This window comes from Heterocephalus glaber, unplaced genomic scaffold, assembly GCF_053883595.1.
Source record: "Heterocephalus glaber isolate CG9 unplaced genomic scaffold, H.glaber_assembly_v1.0 deba00001577, whole genome shotgun sequence".
NCBI classification, from domain to species: domain Eukaryota; kingdom Metazoa; phylum Chordata; class Mammalia; order Rodentia; family Bathyergidae; genus Heterocephalus; species Heterocephalus glaber.
The window spans coordinates 2,621,178-2,645,970 of NW_028258358.1; the positions used below are offsets into that span (position 1 = coordinate 2,621,178).

Genomic DNA, 24,793 nt, shown 5'->3' on the forward strand with positions numbered 1-24,793 from the left:
CATCTGTCCATGTTGTCTTCTCTTTCTCAAAAACATAAATCACTAAGTTAGAAAATTATCAGAGCAGGCATGTAACTTTTCATTTTCCTTGGATATTGCAGATATAAATTCAACTAATATACTCAAATATCAAGTGTGGTTCAGCAGTGAATCCCAGATTTATGGGGTATTTTAGCAGCATGAAATTAGACCATATTCAACCATTTTTCTTTTACAGGGAGAAATAAAAATAAAAATATACAGTAACTTGTATCATATTCTTAAAGGTTAGCGTTTCATTACTAAAAATAGTTTGTTTTTATTAGAACTTGTGTGTGACACTTGTTTACATTCCTTTTAGGGAGTAGGCGCAGGTACAAAAGACATTGTAACTACTTTTTTCATCCCTTTCCCTTCCCTTCCTTCCCACCCCACCCATTTCTTGACCCCCTTTTGTTATTTTTGTACATAGTCACAGTGCACATTTGCATTCTTTGTGTGGAGCTGGTACCTGACACAGCTTCATTTCTTTCTTCATCCCATGTCCTTCCCCTTGGCCCTCTCCCTCAGTCTTTTGATCCCCATCCACTTTGAGAAAGATCTATCTCCCTAATTCCTATTCTTTTATTTTGCTCTTTATTTATACTTGGAGTTTCTTTGTGTCTGGTTTACTTAACCTATTCTGATATAAAGATAAAGTTGAATCATTTGTAGGAAAATGGATACACCTTGAAAAGATAATGCTACATGAAATGCACATACTTCTATCTTTTTAGAAGAGCTTATATTATGCCAGGTTCTGTGGTGCATGTTTATTGCCCAAGCTACTTCAAAAGCTGAGGAAGAAAGGTAACTTGGCCCAGGAGTTCAGGGCCAGATTCAGCAACATAGTGAGACCCTGTTACTTAAAAAGAAGTTTTTTATGTTACAATATCACTATATAAATGTAATCTAAATAATGTAAATCATAGCAAAATATTTTCTAATAATAACTATTATCTTGGTGGAAAACTTTAAGCTTAAGAAAAATGTGAAATCTGAGGGAGTTTTATATGGTGTTGCCAAATAATACTACAACATATAGATTGTTCCTTTACAAATAGAGAAACTGAACAAATATCAAACAAAATGATAATTAATTTTATCTAATATAATTATGATCTTTAAATTTTATCATATCTATCAGTTTAACACAGTTAATAAAGTAAAATACCTTTTAATGGCAGCCTTGAGAACTGATTGGAATTCCATTTTTAACAAAGCATAGTTGGATAGAAAGATATTTTGCCTCATATCATTTGGCTACAAATAAAATTATCTTTAGTTTGGTTAAGAAATAAAAAGTTATAAAAATTGAACATATACATATTCAGAATACTGATTTCAAAATACTACACTGATCTCAGGACCTCATGCTTGCCAGGCAGGCGCTGTGCCACTGAGCTAAATCCCTGGCCCTGTTTGCCATTTTAGTATGTTGATTTTGCTTCTGTCAATTCCTTAAATAAAATAGATTTGGAGAAAAAAAAATAATGCACTGATTTTAAATTTTACCCCATAGTCTCTTGGGTTTGACATCTGCTAGATAAGAAAGCTATGGAAAGAGCATTCTTGCTAATTCACATAGAAATACTAATTGATACAAAGCCCCAAATTATTGTATTAAAAATCTGCTAATTAAGCACCTGTGGTCCTATATTAGGCAACTTCTTATATACCAAGTGTATTATTATCAAGATTTTGTAGTCAGTAGGGAAATAAATAACAAAGATATCTTATGAAATTCTCTCCTTTAGCTTTTATTATATTGTTGGTTATTCTATACTCAAAATATTACACCAACCTCTAATAGCTCCTAATTAGAAATGTTTATTCAATAAAAGTCAATTTCAAGATCCTTTCCTCCCCCTTTTATCATCTCTCACTTTCTTTGTCTTTGTGTCTCTGTCTTTATCTCTCCCCACCTCCCTACAGCACAAAGTATCTTCACAAAACTAGAATAACTCATAAAATACAGTAAAAGCTTAATATATTTTCTTCTGGATTAATGCTTTCCTTTCAGTATTTTCTTAGAAGAAAAGCTTTTAAAATAACTATAAGTAACTATAGTAGCTTTATATTAGAAGGAAAGAAGTGACAAAATATAAAATGTAGGATCAAAAATTCCTAGTATTATTATATAATGAATTTTACAAGAATACTAATTTAGTTAATACTGAATTAGGAATTTAGTTAACACTAAATTAGAAATTTAAGAAAAAAATCAAAACAAAGCAGTATAAAAAAAACTAAGGTTTAGCTACTACTCATACCAAATCCAGTAGGGTCAGGAGGATTCCTATATTTAAGAGATATATTACTGACATTGATAAATCAATATGTTAAACACTCAAATTAATATACTCTGATGATACTAAGAAATAATTTGCATATAAAATGTATCTAATATGTGTAGGAGCAACTCATTTCTATTCTTATTTCACAGTTTAAGGCATTGATGGAGCCTGAAGGGATTTAAATTAGCATGTGCAAGAGAGAGCAACTGAATTCCATGAAATGGAAGAGTGTAAGTATGGAATCTTATTTCCGTAAGCAACAACACAACAGATGGACTAAGTCATGATTAGGTGACCACCCTTAAAGAATCAGCAATAGTATTTGAAGAAATATTTAAGGACATGCTTACCATTTCTCTCATTTTTCTTTTGGATTAAATGCTATTATCTCTTTCCCAATACTATCCCCAGCCCATGTTTACTTGTGTTCCATTAGTCACTCTGGCAAGGCCTAAATAGTGATAGGTCTTTTGAAGACCATCCAGCAGCAATCAGTGTAGTTCTTCACACCCCCACATGCAGATCACCTACAACTGTTCTCTTTCCCATTTTCTGAAAGGAGCATTGATGAATGGAGTCAGTAATGGCTATGGATATTGATTTTTCATAAACATCCACACTTTTGTCAATAAGCAAGATGATCATTACCATGGCCAGATGCCTGTGGTATAGTGGGACATATACAGCCACCTCAAGGCTTTCTGACTCTCTGAATACCTAAAGCAATTCCCACAGCAATGAAAAACGTAGTGTCAGATTTGACCATGAACAAAAGAGACTTGCATTAAAGAAACATCCTACTGTTTAACTCATACATTAAAAACAGAAATTATGAGCATTCAACTCCCAGTGCTTAGTTAATATTCAAATAACTGTTGAACCTGTAAATAGGTGAAGAAAGGGAGGAAGGAAACAGGTATCAAGATAAACATTTAACCATCATATATAAATGTGAATGTAAAATAAAAGTTATATGTGAATAATGTATGATTCATAGTGCTTTTTTAAAGATAGCACTAAACCGAGTTTATCCATTATTCCAGTATTTAATAAATGTGATGGATTTTTGTTGTTACTTATGCTATATTATCTGACCAATACCCTTTAATGGTTCTTTCTTTTCAGTTTTTATATTTTTATTCCATGTTTGTAGTGCATAATGATTATATTCTTTGTGAGGAATTGATACATGTACAAAATGCATCTTATTTCTTTTTTCCATTCCTTTAAAGAAATAATGAGAATGAGTACTATGAATAACACAATATATGGGTTCAAAAATATTTTGGACTCTCCATAAGTGATCTAAGTAAAAATCAAACGTCAAGTTTAAAAAAATAACTAATGTTACTACTAAAGCACAACCTTAAATTTCAAGTAGAAAAAAGGGGGAAAATGACAAGCTATCAGCTGTTTAGAGCTTTTATGAAACACAATCACATTAATGTATACATGCAACAATAAACTAAAACATGCAGATATTACTAATTGTTTGTTTCTCTACTCTTCATAGGATAAAATGGACACTCAGGATATTAGCTTTTGACTATTCAATATGTTATTATCAATATGTTATTCAATATGTTATTATCATGGAGGTATTTTTTAATTAATAACATTTTTGGTTATTTATTGTTTTTTGATACAGGATTTCACTGTTTATGTGAGGCTAGTACCAACTCGCTATGTAGTCAAGACGATCTTCAAACTGGTAATATTGCTGCCTCAGCATCAAAGTGCTGATATTATAGGTGTGCATCATTTTGCCCAGATTAATAATATTTCTTAAAAGGTGTGATATTCAGAAAGTAGTGTTGCCAACAAAATGAATTTCTTCAGAAAGTATTCAATAACTATTCACATAGTAATTGCAAATAATCACTGTGAAAATTTAAGCCCCAACAATTGTAGCTTTTTTGTAGCATCATTATTCTTTTCCATTTATAATTTTCCTGAGCAGAAATTTATTAAGCTGTTATGAATAAAAGTTTAACTCTGAGAAAATGTGATATCTAGCACGTTATATTTTGGTGTCCTTATAAATGTATATAAATGATTTTATTAAATGTTTATGCTCTTATTTTAAAGTATTACACTTTCATATAAATACTTACTGAATTAGATAATAATGTAAGCCTTTTAGTCACCCACGACTGGAGAAGGCTTCATTTGATTAATAGAGAAAAAATTCTACTCTAATTTATCTTTCTGGTTACAAATACCCAGGTGGCCATTATTGGATTCTGAATGAAATTCCCAACTTCCAATATACTAGCTTAAAAATTAAACTTTTAAATTAAAAACAAATATTATCCTGGCTTTGTCCTCCTAATTGTATAACTCTTTCTTGTACAATGCAATTACTTTCTAGGACATTATTTCAGAGTTTAGAAAAGGTTTATTAAGTGCCACTACTCATTGTGACAGGTGTTTTACATATATCACACATGTTCCATAAAACAATTCTATACATTAATGACTGCAATTACATTTAACCAGAAAATTACAGTTTGAAGAATTAAGTAACTGCTTCAAATTCACATGAATGTTAGCTGTGTAGAATGAGGCACATACATCAGGGCACCTTACACACTTTCCCAGCACACTATGCTCTTGACCTAAATAAAAATAGCAAAGGTATCTACAAAAATAAATTAAAGCTAAGTCTATCGTAGATTAGTGGATTACAATCAAGTGGGATTCAGCAAGAGTTAGCATCAAAGTGCATGAGAATGTGTGGAAGTTTCTGTCTTTGTCTCTCTCTCTTTCTCACTCTCATACACACTCACATACACACATACATGTGCATTTTTAGCGTGAGTGTTTCTTTCTGTGTTTGTGTGGATGCTGGGGAGAAAGGGAGGAGCTATTCCTGTGTGTATATTTCAAACTGTGTGATGCATTTTCACAAACATTTTCAGTCTTCACAGTAACTAAAATATATATATATATATTTTTTTTTTCAAACAAAGCATGATCTACTGAATTTTGCTGTGTTAGCTGTATTGTCCATTTTCAGTATGAACTTATTTGATTGTACAGTAAATAACACTTCCTTGAATATATGTTAAGAAAATATCAAATTCTGGAATTCTATTAACGCTTTTAATGATGAATGTTGCTTGTCCTGCCTACTACCAAATTTGGGCTAGAAAAAGGCAGTCTGCAAAAGAAAAAGCATTTGCATTCTGTTACCTATCCACTCTGTAGTCCAGATTAGTTAAATATAATGATTTTTACTATGATAGACATGAAGATTTTATTATTGAGAACTATTCAATTAAAGAAAAACTTTTCTAAATAGATGTTCAGGTGATCCCTAATAATGACTTAATTAGGGATGGTAACATATATCTTTTTTAAACATGTATTTTAAATCTCTCTATATTTTAATTCACTGGCAAGGGTAAATAAACAATTTAGTAGAGAAGAGAATTATAGTCATTTTAAACAAAGAGAAGACTTACCTGTAAGTCTTCATGAAAAAAGAAAATGTGTTCTACCCTTCAAACTTTTCTGTCAATACTCCTGACTTTCTATAATTTGTTGAATTCATTGAATATTAATTGAATTACTCCTCTGATGAAATTATTCTATTCATAAACTATGGATATCAAGTTCTAATTATATTGTAAATTCAATTTGAGCTATGTTTTTATATGTATTTTGAAAGGCTTTTATATTTTTAGTGACCTTGAATTCTGTTATAGAGTTGTAAGTTAAAGGTATAAATGTTCATCTCCATTTTTATGTAGAGCTGAAAGCTGTTTTTTACACTAGATAAATAAATGCAATCATGTTTTTCCTACTCAGATCTCTCTTAGACCTCTGGATCAGGAAAAAATGAAGATACTTCAGAGGATCAGAAAGTAATAGGCAACAAGAGGAAAATTGAATCACAGAAATATAGTAGCTATTCCTTTTTGAACCTTACAGAGTAATAGGGTTTATATAAACATAAGCTAAACGGACCATTTTATATCCCTCTGAGATTTTCTGGGAAGCAATACTCATAAGAGTCATACTTTACTAGCAAAGGCACAACATATCTTCTACCAAGTACTTAGTTTTCATAGAAAAAGTCAGTACTTTTACTATATGTGCTGCCAAAGCGAGCACAGAAAAAGTCAGTATTTTATATGGCATCTTTAGGAGAGTAAATCAGAACATTTATTTTCTGATAGAAAGGAATAAATTTGGATTGGTAAATGAAGTAGATTTTTTTAGTAGATCATTCTAATTCCTTAGCAGTTCTAAAAGTCCACAAACTTAAAAATAAAAAATTCTATTGTTCCTGTAGGAAACTGACATGTTTATGAGAGGATTCTTGTGGTTCATTCAATTCCCAAAAGTGCCTTAATACCATAACTGTTTATAATTAGCAGTGTGTCTAGAAAACTTAGCTGAGGAACATGTTAATTTTGCCTGGAGATACTTCTTTCGTCTTGTGCATTTATTTTCACAAATTTCTTTTGCGGAGTTTGTCTATGTGATTTTATGTCAACTGACTACTCTTTGTAAAACAGCAGGCTATATGAATACCACTTTTATAAAATGTTGAAAGATGTTTTCTTCACTATTGAATTTCATGCCTCAAACTATATAAATGTTTCTAACTTGTCAGTGTAAATCATCAGGTTCAGTTCAGTGGTCCATTGCCTTTTGATTAATCATTATTTATTATACAATGTGATTCTCTTCATATACAAAAACACACATGCCCAACTTATATATCAGTATTAAGACTTTCAATTTACATATAAAATGTGTAAGTTATAATTATTTAATGTATTTTTTCTTGGAATTCAGAACTCAAGTGGCTCTCACATTTATCAAAATTATTAAGCAAATAAACAATTCTGTTTCAGTTACTTGAAAGTTAAAAGGAATGGCTTTTATTAATAAAAGTATACAAATACTTAAGATTTTAATCACAAAGAATATACTACTTTCAATTTGTGATATATTTTAAAGTCATATTTATAAATAAAAGAAGCAACTATTTACTGCTAATTCTATACTAAATAGATTAATCTGAATGTATGATTTTCTGAATATTTTACATTATTAACTTATAATCATCTTTATTATTAATTTTAAAAGGTATGTTATAATCATCTTCATTAATTTAAAAAATATACATTAAATAAACAATCAAATTCCTTAATTTCTAGATAAATAGGTATTATCATATATGTATCATTAAGGGAATGCTAATAAATTTGAGTATAAAACTATATCATTAAATTTTAACAGGTATTTCAAACAGTTTTGTATGTTTTAGCAATTGAAATCCATAATTATAAATACATTTAGTAAAGTAAATGCAAAAACATATTAAAATTGCTGAGACTAGAAATATTTTCTCTAATATTTTCTATTGTATTTTAAATTTAACAGTTATAAATTATATATATTAGGGACTTTGCAATTGTTTTCATGTGTTAAATAAATTATAGTTCTACTTTCAATATTTGTTTGGTTTGTTTGCACAATGTTTCCTTTATAAGCACAGCCAGTAAATTTAGAATAAAGGTCAAGCTATTTAAAAATAAAATATTTTTCTGCCCAGAGAGGAGCTGCACAGCACTCAGCTACTGCCAGAGGCCCGGCATTCCACTGGTGAGTGCCTGCAGATCCCTAGGAGCAGCTGTGTGGCCCAGACCAGTGCTAATGTAGGCAGATCCCAGCCAGGGCTCCGACCCCAATCCCAGTGGCTCAGGCACACCTGCCCAAGCTAAAGGCCCACTCTGAAAGTAGCTGCACGGGCACACAGGCCTCAGCCAGAGGCTTGCCATACCATTGGCCATAGCCAGGGACCTGCCTGAAGAAGAGCTGTACAGGCACACAAGCAAAACCCAGAGGCTCGCCCAATACCAGTGACAAGTGCAAAGAGACCCTAGCCAAAGCCTGTGCAGACAACAGAAACTGGGGTGCACAGCCCCCAACCAAAGGCCCTCCCAGACAATAGCTACAAAGGGGCCCCAGCAAGAGGCACACCTAGATACCATCCCAGGTGTGCTCAGATCCCAGCCAGAAGCTCACCTAGACAACAGGTCAGCTCAGAAATCTAGAAGGCCACCACTCTGAACCCAGGAATTGGTGAACTGGTGAGCAGCAGAGTAAAGGCTGATCTGTGGCTTGCTGAGAATTCAAGACCACTGGGTGATCAAAGAGTAGCTTAAAAAAACCCAGCAGCCTGTATCTGTTGAAATGAGAAGACATGTAAATAAGTCCCAAAACCAGATTTCCAGATCACCTAAGGGAATCCCAAAGGGCAAAAAGATGGAACAATCTAATACTCAATAACCTGGACTCCATGAACTGGCAATGAAAGGGGACCTGGAAAAAATGAAATCAGAAATAATTTCTCAGATAACAGCAGAGATTGTGTCCATAGTACAAGGCATGATTAATAAATCTTGAGTGGATACAGATTAAAAAAATAGAGGAGCTGAGGAATATGATGGAATCCCAACATAGGAAACAAATGGAATCCATAAAACAGATGCAAGCAAATTTCCAGAAGAGTGAAAACTCTATTGAAAATTTACACAGCAGAATAAGCCAATGAGAGGTTAGAATTTCAGATATAGAAGATAGGATTGCAATTAGTGACAAGGAAAATAAAAATTTCTTAATAATAGTAAGGGACCGTGATAAATCAATCCAGCAGCTGCTAGATGATGCAAAGAAGAATAATATCATAGTGACTGGAATCAAGGAAGAAACAGGAGAGAGTGCAGATGACATAAAAAAAAACTGTTCACAGAAGTAATGGAGAAAACTTCCCAAATAGGGGAAAAGAACTCAACATACAGATAAGTGAGGCCTATAGGAATCCAAATAGCCACGATCAAAAAAAATCTACTCATAGGCATATAATAGTTAAGATTTCAGAAACCCAACAGAAGAACAAAATTCTACAAGCAGTTAGAGAAAAGAAACAAATCACATACAAAGGAAAGGTCATCAGAATCACAGCAGACTTCTCAACACACACTCACAAGGAAGAAGAGTGTGGAGCAACATATTTCAAGCCCTAAAAGAAAACAACCTCCAACCTAGGTTAATGTACCCTGCAAAGCTATCTTTCAGAACTGATGGAGAAATAAGATACTTTCATTACAAAGAGCACCTTAGGAACTTCATGAATACCAAACCATCACTCCAAAAAATTTTAAACAATATCCTAGGAAAAGACAATGAGCATCACAACCCAGGAAGACCTGCAGAATGAATCCATCAGGCACAACAAGCAATTAAAAGCAAAGGGGGACAATCTAAAAGAAAGAAAAAGTCATGACAAAGATAAGTCAATACATATCAATTATAACCATCCATGTTAATGGTCTCAATTCACCAATCAAAAGAAATAGACTGGCAGAATGGGTCAAGAAGCAAGATCCAAGAATTGTCCGCATAAAAGAAACACACTTCATTCAAAAAGAAACTCATAGACTGAAAATTAAAGGGTGGAAAACAATATTCCATGGGACAGGAACCGCCTCCCCCCAAAATCAGGAGTAGCTATCTTTTTTGCAGATTAAGTGGATTTCAAACCAACACTGATTAAGAGAGACAAAGGACACTATATCCTTGTAAAGGGAACAATCCAAGAGGAAGAGGTTACAATCTTTAATATATATGCACCAAACACTAGTGAGCCCAACTATATAAAACAAATACTAATGGACATGAAAAATCATATAAGCACTAATACAATAGTAGTGGAGGACCTTAATACCCCACTCTCACAAATAGATAGATCAACTAGACAAAAAACCAAACAAACAATGAAATGCTAGAACTCAATCAAACTCTTAAATAAATGAACTTAACAGATGTTTACAGAGTGTTCCACCCAACAAAATCAGAACACACATTCTTTTCAGCTATGCATGGGTTGTTCTCTAAAATAGTCCACATACCTGCTCATAGAACATGTTTAAGTAAGGGCAAACAAATTGAAGTTATCACCTGTATATTGTCAAACCATAGTGTGATGAAATTGGAGATCAATAGCAAAAGAAGCCACAAGAATTTCATTAACACATGGAAACTGCACAACATACTTCTGAATAACTGATGGGTCACAGAGGAAATTAAAGAAATCAGACAATTCTTAAAACTAAATGGCAATGCCAATACAACATATCAGAATCTATGTGACACAATGAAAGCAGTCTTACAAGGGAAATTCATAGCAGTAAATACATTATGAAAATGGAGTGAGCTCAATTATACAACCTGACACTGAACATCAAGCTTCTAGAAAAAGAAGAGCAGGACAAACCAAAAGCCCATAGAAGGGAGGAAATGATAAAGATCAGGGCAGAAATCAATGCAATGGAGACTAAGAGAACAATACAAAAAATCAATGAAGCAAAGAGTTGATTCTTCAAAAGAATAAACAAAATTGACAAACCCTTAGCCAGCCTTATCAAAAAAAGGAAAGAAAAGACCCCCCCAAATCCATGAAATTAGGAATGAAAAGGGTGAAATTACAATGGACCCAACAGAAATCCAGAGGATCACCAAAACCTACCTTGAGAACCTATAGGGCAATATGATGGAAAATACTGAAGCAACAGACAGGTTCCTGGATACATGTGAATTACCAAAGTTGAACAAGGATGACCTAAAAATTCTAAATGACCCAATATCAGTCAATGAAATTGAAAATGTAATTAAACACTAACCAACTAAGAAAAGCCCGGGTCATTATGTTTTCACTGCTGAATTCTACAAGACATTTAGAGAGAAACTACCACCACTACTGTTTAAATTCTTCAATGAATTTGAAAGGGAAGCAATACTCCCAAATTCATTCCTGGAAGCAAGCATCACCTTGAACCCAAAGCAGAGAAAGACATAACCAAAAAGGAGAACTATAGGCCAATCTCACTAATGAACATAGATGCAAAAATCCCCAATAAGATACTGGCAAATAGAATGCAGAAGATCATCAAGAAGATCATACACTCTGACAAAATGGGATTCATCCCAGGGATGCAGGGATGATTCAACATTTGCAAATCAATAAATATAATACACTATATTAATAGAAGCAAGGACAAAAATCATATGATCATCTCAATACATGCAGAAAAAGCATTTGACAAAATTCAACATGCATTTATGATTAAAACCCTACAAAAAATTGGAATAGATGGACTGTACCTCAATCTGATAAAAACCATCTATGAAAAACCAACAGCCAATATCGTGCTAAATGGTCAAAAACTGAAATCCTTCACACTAAAATCAGGAACAAGACAAGAATGTCCACTATCACCACTCTTGTTCAGTATAGTTTTGGAAACATTAGCCTCAGCAATTAGACAAGAGAAAGAAATAAAAGGGATAAAGATAGGAAATGAAGAAGTCAAACTGTCATTATTTGTAGATGACATGATACTCTATATAGAAGACCCAAAGAACTCCACCAAAAGTCTTCTAGACTTAATAACCAAATTCAGCAGAGTAGCTGGATACAAGGTCAACACACAAAAATCAAAGCTTTTTTGTACACAAAAAACAGACTCACTGAGAGAGAAATGGGGCAGTCAATTCCTTTCACAATAGCATCCAAAAAATTTAAATACCTAGGAATCAATCTAACAAAAGAAATCAAAGACCTCTACTCTGAAAACTATAGTGCTCTGAAAAAAGAGATTGAAGAGGATATCAGAAAATGGAAAGACATCCCTTGCTCCTGGGTAGGAACAATAAATATAGTGAAAATGGCCATACTTTCAAAACTGCTATGTAGATTCAATGCAATCCCAACTGAAATCCCAGCAGCATAATTCACAGACCTTGAGAAAACAATCCAAAAAATTCATTTGGAACAAGAAGAGACCTAGAATAGCAAAAGCAATTCTAGGCAACAGAGTTATGGCAGGGCATATCACAACCCCCAATTTGAAACTATACTACAAAGCTACTGTGATAAAAACAGCATGGTACTGGCAAAAAAACAGACCCGAGGGCCATTATAACAGATTTGAAGATGCAGAAACAACTCCAGACAACTCACATACCTCATCTTCAACAAAGGAGCCAAACACTCTCACTGGAGGAAAGACAGCCTCTTAAATAAATGGTGTGGGAAAAATTGTGTTTCAACTTGCCAAAGAATAACCTAGACCTATATCTCTTACCTTGCACTAAACTAAAATCGAAATGCATTAAACATCTAAATATTAAAACAGAAACAGTAAAATGGCTGGAAGAGAGGTTAGGAAGAACTCTTGAAGACATTCGCATAGGAAAAGATTTTATGAACAAATCCTCAGTTGCCAGTGAGCTAGCACAAACAATCAACAAGTGGGATCTCTTCTTACTAAAAAGCTTCTGCACAGCAAGATAAACCATCAAAAAATGTGAAGAGACAAACCACAATGTGGGAAAAATATTTTAGCAGCTGTCCGTCAGACAAAGGTCTACTATCTAGAATATATAAAGAACTGAAAAAACATCAGACCTTCCAAATTGAAAGACCCAATCCAAAAGTGGGCATCTGTAATGAAGAGACATTTGCAGACAAAGAAGTAGAAATAGCAAATAAATATATGAAGAAATGTTCAACATCACTAGTCATTTGAGAGATGCAAATGGAAACAACACTGAGATTCCACCTCACCCCAGAAAGAATGGCTGCTATCATGAAATTAACCAATAACAAATGCTGGTGGGGTTTTGGTGAAAACCAAACGGTGAAAGAGGAACCCTACTCCACTGCTCGTGGTAGTGTAGCCTGGTGCAACCACTGTGAAAATCAGTATGGAGATACCTCAAAGAACTAGGACTGGAAGTCCCATTTGACCCAGCTATTCCCCTGCTGGGTATCTTCCCCAAAGAATTAAAAGAATCATATCACAGTGATATATGTGCACTCATCCTCATAGCAGCACAATTTGTGATAGCTAAAACTCAGAAGCAAATCAATTGCCCATCAACTGGAGACTGGATAAAGAAATTGTAGGGTTTTTTTTAATAAAAGGGAGTATTACTCAGCCATAAAGAATGAAAAACTAGCGACATTTATAGCTAAATGGATGTATATTGGGGCAATACTCTTAAGTAAAATAAATAGGACACACATGCATAAATACCAAATAGTTTCTCTAGTGTGAGATACTGAAAGTGTAAATAAGGACTAAATGTTATAATAGACATGGTGAAATAGGAAGAAAAGTGGCAAAGGGGAAGGGGAAATTGGAGGATAGGGGAAAAGAAAGAAGGGAATGGAATTAATATGAGAAAAAGAGAAATGGAAACAGAGTCTTTTTTAGATAGGGAGGGGTGGAAGTGTTGAAGGGAGGGCAGGGCAATGGGGAAAAATTAAGAACCAAGATGGATTATGTAAAGGTGCAAATTTCCAATGAAGAATCTCATTATATTGTATACCTTAAATGTAACAATAAAATTAGTAAAAAATTATTTTAAAAAAGAATAAAATATTTCACGTGTTCAACATATTTATATTGGTAAGAACATGGGTATACTATTCTTTAATGTGAAGTGAATAGAAATGTGCTAGATTTTCTAATAATGTGAAAGAGAAAATGGTTTCAGATTGTTCTCTTTTGACTTAGACTACTGCTGAGTGACCACATAAAACAAGTCAAATATTGTTTCTTTTGAAAAAGTGTATGCTTTCCTTAACCTACTGGGGTGATGTTTAGTATTGGATTTATATTTTATTGTCTGAACTCTAATTAATGCTAAAGTACAGTGTCACACATCTTTTTATAAAGCATAATACAAGTTTGTTTTGCCAAATCAAAACTGCCAAGAAATTGATAAAAGAAGTACTCTTTCAAAACAAAATCAGCATGATGAAATCCTCATTTTCTTACATATTCAAGCTAGTACTCCACATGAATGCAGTGATTTGAGAATTTGGCTGATAGACAAGCAGCTTGATACAGTACATGTTGCCAAAAGAAATCACAAACTACATGGCACTAAAGCAGAAAATTCACGTTTATTTTCAAAAAAAGGAGAATTTCATGTTTTTACACATTAGTCATTTGGTGAAACTGTGAGACCAGGATAAACCCAAGAAATGCCCCCTCATGCCCCTCCCCTTATAAAATAGATGTTTTTGTAACTGCTTGTTCTGCTTCTGTAAACTTGCTTCATCCCTTCTCAGAAAGAGATAGTGCCTGGTGCCTCCCTTTACTGTAAATTGCCCCAACCTGATAAGACAGCAAAATAGCTGAGTTGTAAAAAACTACTTTTGCAACTAGTCAAAAACATGTTAATCTATCCTTGAACTTCTCTTCTTAAAATAACACCTACAAAAGCTATGCTGTTATAACATCCTATATAAACTGTGCTATTCCTGGACTCAGGGCTTCACTTCACTTAGAGAGTGGAGTCCAAGTGCGTGAAAAAACTTTCAGCTTTAACTTTGTTGTTTGTCCCAGTGTTTGGTGATTTACCGGCTTGCTTGGTACAGCATTCTTGGAGGCCCCAGTGAGATATCACCATCACTCAGTAACTTCTGACCAGTGGACAGCCCCTGTCTCAGGCTGCAGTGGCCTGAGTCCTGGGGAGGCCACCCTGACCATCTGATCAGGGCCCTGGGGGCTCGGATCTCCAGTGGAGGATTTGGGTCATTCCAGCCATACTGAGAGGAGTTTATCTGGAAAACCTCTGGAGGTCAGGTAAGAATCTTATGATTCTCAGTTGTCAGTCAGTGCATCCAAAACAGGGTGAAAGGGAAGTCGGATGTGACAGTAATTCTCCCACTCGGGGCTTCATTGTGACGATGGGAAGCCTTCTGGTCAGTTTACCCCGGGGTCTGGTTTGTCTGTCTAAATATTTGTGGGTATAGTTTGTCTAAATTTCTGTGTATCTGTTGTCTGTTGTCTGTCAGCTTGCCCTGTGTGCCTTTTCCTTTCAGTTTTGTTCTACAGTGAGCCATGGGATCTGAATTGTCTACCCCATCAACCCCCCTTAAGTGTGTTTTACAATATTTCTCACAAATTTATACCCCACAGAAAACCGAAGAATATGGAATCAAATTCTCAAAAGGAAAACTCCGGACCCTGTGCCAATCAGAGTGGCCATTGTTTGGGGTGGGATGGCCAAGTGTGGGAAGTTTTAGCATTCAGACTACCCAACAGGTTTGGAATTGGGTTACAGGAAAGGGAGGTCCCTGTCACCCTGATCAGTTCCCTTATATTGATATGTAAATGGACCTGGTAAAAGACCCCTCTTTCCTTGCCTGTCCGGGAATTAGGTCATCTAGGTTTAGTAAAGATAAGGTCCATCATCATTTCCTCCAATGACAGACTTCCCCAGACTCAAGAGACGTTTTTGACACTAAACCCTTTCAAAATGTAGGGTTTTCCAGGCTCCGTGGGACAAGGACGACTTCCAACCTCATCCACCCCCATATCAGGCCAAGGATGAAAAACCTGAAAAAGATCCTGACTCTCCTTCTGCTTCCACCCCCCACTAATCACTCTGCCTCCCTGCCCACCTGGCCCCCTGTCTCCCCCTCATACCCAATCAGGACAAACTTGAGTCACAAGGGACAACTAGTCAGGTAATGTCCACAGTCCTTCCTTTAAAACAGGTTGAGCCAGGTGGTGGATTTGTATAAGTTCCCTTTACTACTAGTGACCTTTATAATTGAAAAAAATCAAGTTCCTCCTTTTTCAGAAAAACCCCAGGCTTTAATTAATCTTCTAGAGTCTGTTTTCCATACTCATCAGCCCACCAGGGACGACTGCCAACAGCTGCTCTACACCCTCTTCACTAGAGGGGCCGGATTTTCCAAGAGGCTGTTAAGGCAGCCCTAAAACTAAACCCAGACCTTGGTCCCAGCACTCTGGCTTATCTGCAGAGAACAGAGGCCAAGGTGCCAACCCACCAACCGGATTGGGAGCCCAACACTGACGCAGGTAGGAGAGATTTGGCCAGTTACCGCCAGTGCCTTTTACAGGGACTCTGCCAAGCAGCTAGGAAGCCAACTAATCTGACTAAGGTGAGTGAGGTAAAACAGAATAAAACTGAGTCCCCACAGCTTTCCTGGAGCACCTCCTAGAGGTGTATCGGGTCTATACACCCATTAATCCTGATGCTCCAGAAAATGCAGCCACGGTGAATCTGGCTTTTGTGTCACAATCAGCCCCAGATACTAGAAAAAAACTTCAGAGATTGGAAGGGTTTTGAGGGAAAAAACAGGTCCAAGCTCCTGAGTATAGCACAAAAGGTTTTTGACAACTGGGACTCCCCAGAAGAGACAATCTCCAAGTAGTTAAAAAAGTTACTATTGCTACTCTCAAAAACTATGAGACAAGTAAACAGACTGGGAGACCTAAGCTGGAGAGACCCCCATGGCCTAAGCTCTGAAAGGACCAATGTGCCTATTACAAACAGACTGGACATTGGAGAAATGAGTGCCCCCTCGAAAGAAAGAAAAAAGAGGGACAGAAGCCACTACCTTAAACCCTGCAACCCTGCTGCCTGCCTCAGACCTGATGACCCCACTACCTGACTGCCAGGAGACCCTCCAGGACATAACCTCGATGACCAGACCTGATTTGGGGGATGTGCCCCTAAAAGACCCTGAGGAGACATTTTTCATGGATATAAACAGGTTCATCTAACAAGAGGTCAGGTATTTGGGAGTGGCCATGTTGGATGGCCAGGGAGTGACAAGGTGGGCTGCTGCTCTGGGATCTGAAACTTCAGCCCAATGAACAGAGCTGATGACTCTTACTCAGGCCTTAAACCTGGGTGAAGGGAAGGTTGTCAACATCTACATGGGTAGTTGATATGCCTTTGCAACTATACATGTTCATGGAGCGATATATAAACAATGGGGCCTGCTCACGTTAGGAGGGAAAGACATCAAAAACAAACATGAGATTTTAGCTCTGCTAAAAACAGTATGGAAACCTAAATCAGTGGCTATAATACACTACAATGGTCATCAGAGGCCTGACACACTGGAGGCCATAGAAAATCAAAAGGTTGATCTAGCTGCTAAATTGGCTGCCAGAAAACCAGTGGGGATGGCCCCCACCCTGCCCCTTAAAGCTTTTCCTGAGCTGCCAGCTATGCCACACTATTCATCAGAAAGAAAAAAAAAATACACCCAGGTAGGGGCTGTACAAGATAAAAATGGATGGTGGAGCCATCCTGATGGCCTAGTCTGCTTGCCTCAAGCTCTTGGTCGACAGCTAACTTAACAGACACACCAGTTTACTCACCTGGGAGAAAAAAAACTCAGGCAATTGATAAGTTCCAGGTTCTCAACTCCTAAGCTGGCTTCCATGGTCCAGGATGTTTGCGCTCGGTGCCAGACATATGCCCAGGTAAGTGCCAAGACAATGCTCAGAGGCGAGGGAACCTGATGCCGAGGTAAACATCCAGGGAATTTTGGAAATTGGATTTTACTGAAGTTAACCCTAGCCTCGGATATAGGTACCTGTTAGTTTGGGTAGATACTTACTCTGGATGGGTAAAAGCTTTCCCGACTAAAGGAGAGACAGCTATAATAGTTAGTAAAAAGTTATTACAGGAGCTAATCCCCCGAATTTGGCCTCCCCCATACTCTAGGGTCTGACAATGGCCCGGTCTTCACAGCCAAGATATCCCAATTGGTGGCCAAGGCCCTTAACATTGATTGACAGCTTCATTGTGCCTATCGGCCACAAAGTTCAGGCAAGTAAAAAAGATAAATCATATGTTAAAGAGACATTAACTAAGTTTGTTTTAAAAACTGGAAAAAACTGGCCAGATCTCCTCCCACTGGCCCTCTTGCAGGCTAGGTGCACTCCTTATATAGAAAAGGTAACTCCTTATGAAATCATGTTCAGGAGACCACCTCCTTTATTGCCCAGGGTAAATTAAAAAAATATATCAGAATGTAAAAATCATACTTTGTTAAATTATTTAAAGACCCTCCAGGTAATCCAACAGGAGCTGCAAAATTGAGTTCGGGAGGCAAGGCCAGCCCCTCAACCTGAAAACTGCTCCTGAATACACCCCAGGGGACAAATGGAAGATCATCAGTCAACCAGGTGACAAAAAGCTAAGACTAAAAAGGGACAAATGATGTTTGCTGTATTGACCTGTAATTCAACATTTGTTATGATTATTATTTTGAAGTCATTATTTTCTGAAACATTGACAATATTAACCCAAAGACAATTAGACTTTGTTGGTAATGTTTGGATTCAGTGACACAAATCACTTAATCTGTCTAAGTTCTGTTTAAATATAGATATAAATTTCCATTATATATTAGGAAGTTGTCTCATCCCGGTGTGTACTCCTTTAAGTCTGAGACTGCCTTATACCCTGTTTAAAGACATCTCAGAAAAAAATCTTACATATAAAGATAGTTACAATTGGGAAACCCCCTCTTATTTTAAACCAAAAAATGCTATTAAGTTATATACACCTCAGGTGATTCTGTTAAATCATACACAATGTGCTTTATATAAAAACTGTACTACAAGATGTCTAAAGTTAAAAAGATCAAAAAAATTTACTTGTTATAAAAAACAAGAGATCATATACGGTGAGGGTTATATACCCTTACCATTAGGATGGTTTTATACATGTAAAAAAAAAAAAGTTTAATTATATCCCCGCCTACTTGTCTGAGGCCCAGTGCTGCTTGAGTTGATTGGCCAAAATATTGCCCGACTGAACTGATTTGATAGTGCCCAACAGAGTTAAATGATGGTCACCCTATCCTAAACCAGGATGTGATGATGATGTAGGTCTTTTAACAGATACTGAAGTAATATCTATGATAGCATCTGTGGTTGCTCTGCCTTCTGTAGGGGTTCATGCTGAAAAGGTGGTATGAAAATTGACATGTAAGGTGGTCAAAGGTTTAAATACTACCTCATCTGCATTGGCATTAATTAATCAAAAATTACAAGAACACTGACAAGCCATACTAGACAACAGGGTAGGATTACTTGCTCCTACTCCATTATCAAAGATGTAAAAAAGTAAAAAATATGTGTTGTTTTAATACGACCGACAACAGCCCAGGGATACAAAAAAAAAATAAAACAATTTTAAAAAGTTGGCAGAAAAAGTACATAATAAAAACTTAGGATGGGATTTGTTCCGCTGGTTAATCCAGTGGTTGCCTGACATACAATGGTTAAAACAGCTTTTTCTTGTAGTCATAGTTGTGATTGTGTGCTTATTATCATGTTGCTACATGCTAAAGGTTATAACTAGGTATGTGTCCAAACAAATAGACAATGTAAAAATCATTTTGTTAAGCCAGTTGTATAAACCATTGCTTCAAAAAAAAAAGGAGATTATGTAAAAATGAGATGTAGAGATGAGATGATGAATCAAAGGTTTGATTCTGTACAAAAACCAGTGGGGATTGTGAGACCAGGATAAACCCAAGAAATGCCCTCTCATGCCCCTCCCCTTATAAAATAGATGTTTTTGTAACTGCTTGTTCTGCTTCTGTAAACTTGCTTCATCCCTTCTCAGAAAGAGATAGTGCCTGGTGCCTCCCTTTACTGTAAATTGCCCCAACCTGATAAGACAGCAAGATAGCTGAGTTGTAAAAAACTACTTTTGCAACTAGTCAAAAACATGTTAATCTACCCTTGAACTTCTCTTCTTAAAATAACACCTACAAAAGCTATGCTGTTATAACACCCTATATAAACTGTGCTGTTCCTGGACTCAGGGCTTCACTTCGCTTAGGGAGTGGAGTGCACGTGTGTGAATAAACTCCTTTCAGTTTTAACTTTGTTGTATGTCCCAGTGTTTGGTGATTTACTGGCTCGCTTGGTACAACAGAAACATTAATATTTATTTAAAAAATAATAAAGAAAAAGAAATCATGTTTTGTATAAAATTACTGTTTTAAAAAATTAAAACATAGAGACTCCCTAATATTTCATTAAAACTACCTAGAGGATAATAGGGTTTAACATTCCATTAGCATTTGTAGCATGATAGTAAGATAGTTTGTATATTAAAGATCATATTGTATAACACATTCTAGGATTACATAAATCTCTGTCCAAGTTTGGATTTACTTCAGGTCATGGAATGGACTCTAAAAAGGGTATGAGGTCAGGAAAGACAGGAAAAAGTTTCAGTACCATTTGCAAGCACAATACTTTGTAGGATTCCCTGAATATTTGCAAACAATGTCTTCTGTGGTTGCGGTTCGTCTTGTAGTTTATGCCATTTCATAGTAATAAAAGCCTTTGTTAAAGTTCAATTCCATAGAAAAAAGTAAAATATGTAGACTCTGAGTTTAGACAAATCTGAAAAATAGCCCAGTTCTGCGACCTTAAACAATTTACTTAACACGTGTAAATCGGTTTTCTTGTCTGTAGAATTGGAATTATATATTAGTTTCTTCAATATAAATTTAAGCGATTACCGTGTTCTTGCAAACACTGAAAATCCAAGTATTGTGCCAATGACAAAGATAAAGACCCACCCTTTATGCTACTGGAGGCACTAGACAGTAAAATAAAGAAATAATCAGTTATATAGGATACTGTTATGGCTTAGATCTGAAGTGTCTCCTTTCACGTATTTGGAAGATTATTGGATCATGGAGCTACTATATTCACCAGTGCATTAATGAATTGATGAATTCATAAGTGAGTTGTTGTCATAAGGTGGGGCCTGGTCAGAGGAAGATCACTGAGTTGTGGCATTACCTGGAAGGACATGGCTCCCTCCCAGGCTCTCCTTTCTCTCTTTACTTCCTGACTGGCATGAATTGAACTCCTTTTTCTCTATCATGCTTCTCAGATATCCTGTTTCTGTTGAACATGGACTGGATTTGTGAGTCAAAAGAAACTTCTCCTCCTTTTAATTTCAGGTGTTAGGTATTGTGTCTCAGAGATCTGGGAAAAATAAGACAGCAGGGAAGAATACAGACAAGACTAGAGTGAGTGGGAAGAGTAAAAGATTTTTAAAACACACAATTTGAGATCTCTTTGAGGAAATGGCTTTTGAGAAGAAAAATAATGAGAAGTCATATTTTAAGTAAAGGGAACAAGAAACAAAAAACAGGTAAGAATATGTAAAAAGCTACATTTGTTAAAGATATCAGCTTTGGTTTCAGCAGAGAAATTCAAAAGGTGTAGTGAGTTAAAAACAAACAAACAAAAACCTGCTAAAATATCCAGGTCCTCATCCCCAGTGTGTGAATGCTGCCTTATATGACAAAAGGAAATTTTCCAGATGTGGTTAAGAATGGTGAAATAAGGGATTTATCTTGGATCATATAAATAAAACTTATCTGTACTTGCATGTGTATTTATAACATAGAGGCAGAAGGACATTTGGCTGTAGGAAACAGGAAGTAAGAGGATGGTGTGACACAGATAAGGAGTCACCAGCTAAGGATTTGGGAAGCAGGAAAAGGCAAACAGATTCTGCTGTGAAGCCTGTTGGAAAAAAAGCCTTGCTGACCATCTGATCTGGTTTTGGACTTCTAGCCTCTAGAGATATAAGGTAACTTTGTGTTGTTTTAAGGCAAGATATTTGTGGTAATTAGTTAACAGCAGTAATTGGTAACGAATTCATGGAAAAACAACAGAAAATGACTTCAGAAAGGCAGTAGTGACTGGAACATTTGAGGCACTGTAGAAAGATAATAGTAAAGGTAAAGGCCGTTAGAAGCTCCTGTTAATATTGTAAACAACAGATTTCAGTGAATCAGATCCAGATAGTTGTGGTGGTTGAAGACAGGGAAATACATGTTTAAGGTGGAGTCCATAGAGTATGCTAATGACGAGAGGCTGTAGAGTGAAGAAGAAAATCATCCAACAGCCTGTATCATCCAGGTTATTGTGCACCATTCATGAGAGATGGCTAAATTTGCATGCTGATTATGACAGCTAGTTGAAAGGGAATCAGGAGTTAATATTTGGACAATGTTCTATTTTAAGCAGTGGAGTTGCTTTAAACTTGAACTAATGAATAAAGACTCATGGAAAAGGAATATTCAGGGACAATTCGAGCAGTAGCCCTTTACACTCCCAATTCCCATGGGATACTTAAAGCCATACTATGACAAACAAAAGATAAGCCTTTTGCAAGGACAACAAAAGCAATTTATTATTCTTTTATATTTTTTATAATAATTCTATCCAAAATTCAAATTGACATTTTAATTAATATTTGAGAAAAATTCTGGCAGACAAAAGAAGACATAATACTAAGTTTAAAAAATGAAAATGCTAATTGATATGGATAATGTGATGATAAATAAAGGCACAAGTTAAAATCAGTAAGCTCACAAAGAAATTAAATCAAGAAACAGTTTGGGACTTCAGTAGTTTGGAATGATAGCTCATATTATCCTAAGTCAAAATAAGTTTGGAATTTCATGGATGTAACCAATTCAGAACAGCAAAAAATGATAGCATTACTGAAATGAAACTCATAAAAATTTCTCATGATAATAGCATTTGTGACAGCAAAACAAAATTCTAACTTTATTCTGAATTTCACTGGTCATTTGAGAGACGCAGATGAAGACAACACTGAGATTCCACTTCACCCCAGAAAGAATGGCTGCTATCAAGAAATCAACCAATAACAAATGCTGGTGGGGGTGTGGAGAGAAAGGAACCCTTCTCCATTGTTGGTGGGAGTGCAGACTGGTGCAACCACTATGGAAATCAGTATGGAGATACCTCAAAGAACTAGGACTACCGGTCTCATTTGACCCAGCTATTCCCCTACTGGGCATCTTCCCCAAAGAATTAAAAGAATCATACCACAGCTATATATGTGCACCTATGTTTATAGAGGCACAGTTTGTAATAGCTAAAGCTTGGAAACAACCAAAGTGCCCATCAACTGGAGACTGGATAAAGAAGATGTGTTTTTTTAATAAAATGGAGTAGTACTCAGCCATAAAGAATGAGAAACTAGAGACATTTATAGCTAAATGGATGCATATTGAGGCCATGCTCTTAAGTGAAATAAATAGGACACACATATGTAAATATGGAATAGTTTCTCTAGTGTGAGGAACTGAAAGTGTAAATAAGGATGAAAATGATTAAAATGAATAATTGATAATTTAAAATAGGAATAGGTCCAATGGTGTAGGGGTGGTGGGAGGGGAAGGGGAAAGGGAAGAAGGGAAAGGAAAAATTATGAGAAAGAAAAAAAAAATGGAAACAAAGTCTATGTAAATAGGGATGGGTGGAGGGGGTGAAGGGTGCACAGGTAATGGGGGGAAAAAATAAGAACTAAGATACATCATGTTCAGGTACAAACACCCAATGATAAATGTAAATGTATTGTATACCAGGCTGAGTATTTAGCTCAGTGGTTTCGCTGCCTTCTGCACAAGTGCAAGGACCCAAATTTGATCCCCAGTACCAATATATATATATATATATATATATATATATATATATATTGTATACCTAAAATGTACCAATAATTATATAAATTTTAAAAAGTACATAGACTCCTATTAATATGTATATTACCCTAATTGTGTTACTTATATGACTTTTCAATGTAAAACCATTGGCACCTATAAACAATACTGCATATCATAAATCATCCAAGAAAAGCGTTCTTATTAAAAAGTCTGTGAGGTAGTACACCATATTTTAGAACAGTGGAACAAAGTTAAATTAATTTGAATGTCCATAAAACATTTATGTGGCTTAGTGAATATTAACATGTTATATTAAGAAAAAGTAATGACAATATCAGGGAGTGAGAAGATACAACAACAAAAGCATTTTTTGTTTTTTTTTGGTACCAGGGATTGAACTTGGATCCTTGTGCATGTGAGGCAGGGAGGGGAACCACTGAGCTAAATCCCCAGCCCCAACAAAAGCATTTTTTTAAAATAAACACTTAAACAGAGGGGCAGGGGAAAGGAAAGAAGGGAAATGAAAAATGATGAGAAAAGGAAAAAATGGAAATAAAGTCTTTGTAAATAGGGAAGGGTGGAGGGGGTGAAGGGAGGGCTAGGAATGGGGAAAAAATAAGTACCAAGATGCATAATGTAAAGGTACAAGTTCCCAATGAGAAATGTAAATGTGTCATGTACCTACAATTTACCAATAAAAGAATTTAAGAAAAAAACCTAACAACTTATTAAACACTATGTAGACTGTGATTGTCCCTTAAATTTTGTAGTAGGTTCTATGCCAGTATAATAATTATTAAAGGTGGAAAACCTATATTCCTCTATCCTACATAAATGTAACATCAAAGGTATACCTTTTCCCACACCCACATTCAATAATGATGCTTGTCTCTATTAGATGTTATAAGCAGCCATGTAAAATAATTGATAATGGAATTATTAAAAGTTGCAGAAAATAAAAGCTGAAGTCAAAAGATTATATGCTATAAAATTCTCTTTATGATGATATTTGGAAAGGCAAAATTTTGGGGTCAGGCATAGATCTGTGGTTCCCATGGGACAGACTGGGATTGGGTGAAGAGTTAAC

General features: G+C 35.6%; 1 protein-coding gene and 1 long non-coding RNA gene across 18 annotated transcripts in view; one reads left to right on the top strand and one right to left on the bottom strand.

The window, feature by feature from the left end:
* The window catches only part of Pcdh9 (protocadherin 9), a 918,070-nt gene that overhangs the window by 489,104 nt on the left and 404,173 nt on the right, over positions 1-24,793 (bottom strand). The gene's annotated exons all lie outside the window — the stretch shown is intronic.
* Positions 14,600-24,793, top strand: part of LOC110349013 (uncharacterized) — a 98,219-nt gene continuing 88,025 nt past the window's right edge. Inside the window, exons 1-4 of one of the 5 annotated variants that reach the window (XR_015443691.1) lie at positions 14,600-14,995; positions 18,246-18,367; positions 21,178-21,371; positions 21,630-21,815. This is a non-coding gene — a long non-coding RNA (uncharacterized LOC110349013). Of the gene's footprint in view, positions 18,368-21,177; positions 21,372-21,629; positions 21,816-24,793 lie in introns of all 5 variants that reach the window. The other 4 variants (XR_015443692.1, XR_015443690.1, XR_015443694.1 and 1 more) reach the window with 4 other exon arrangements.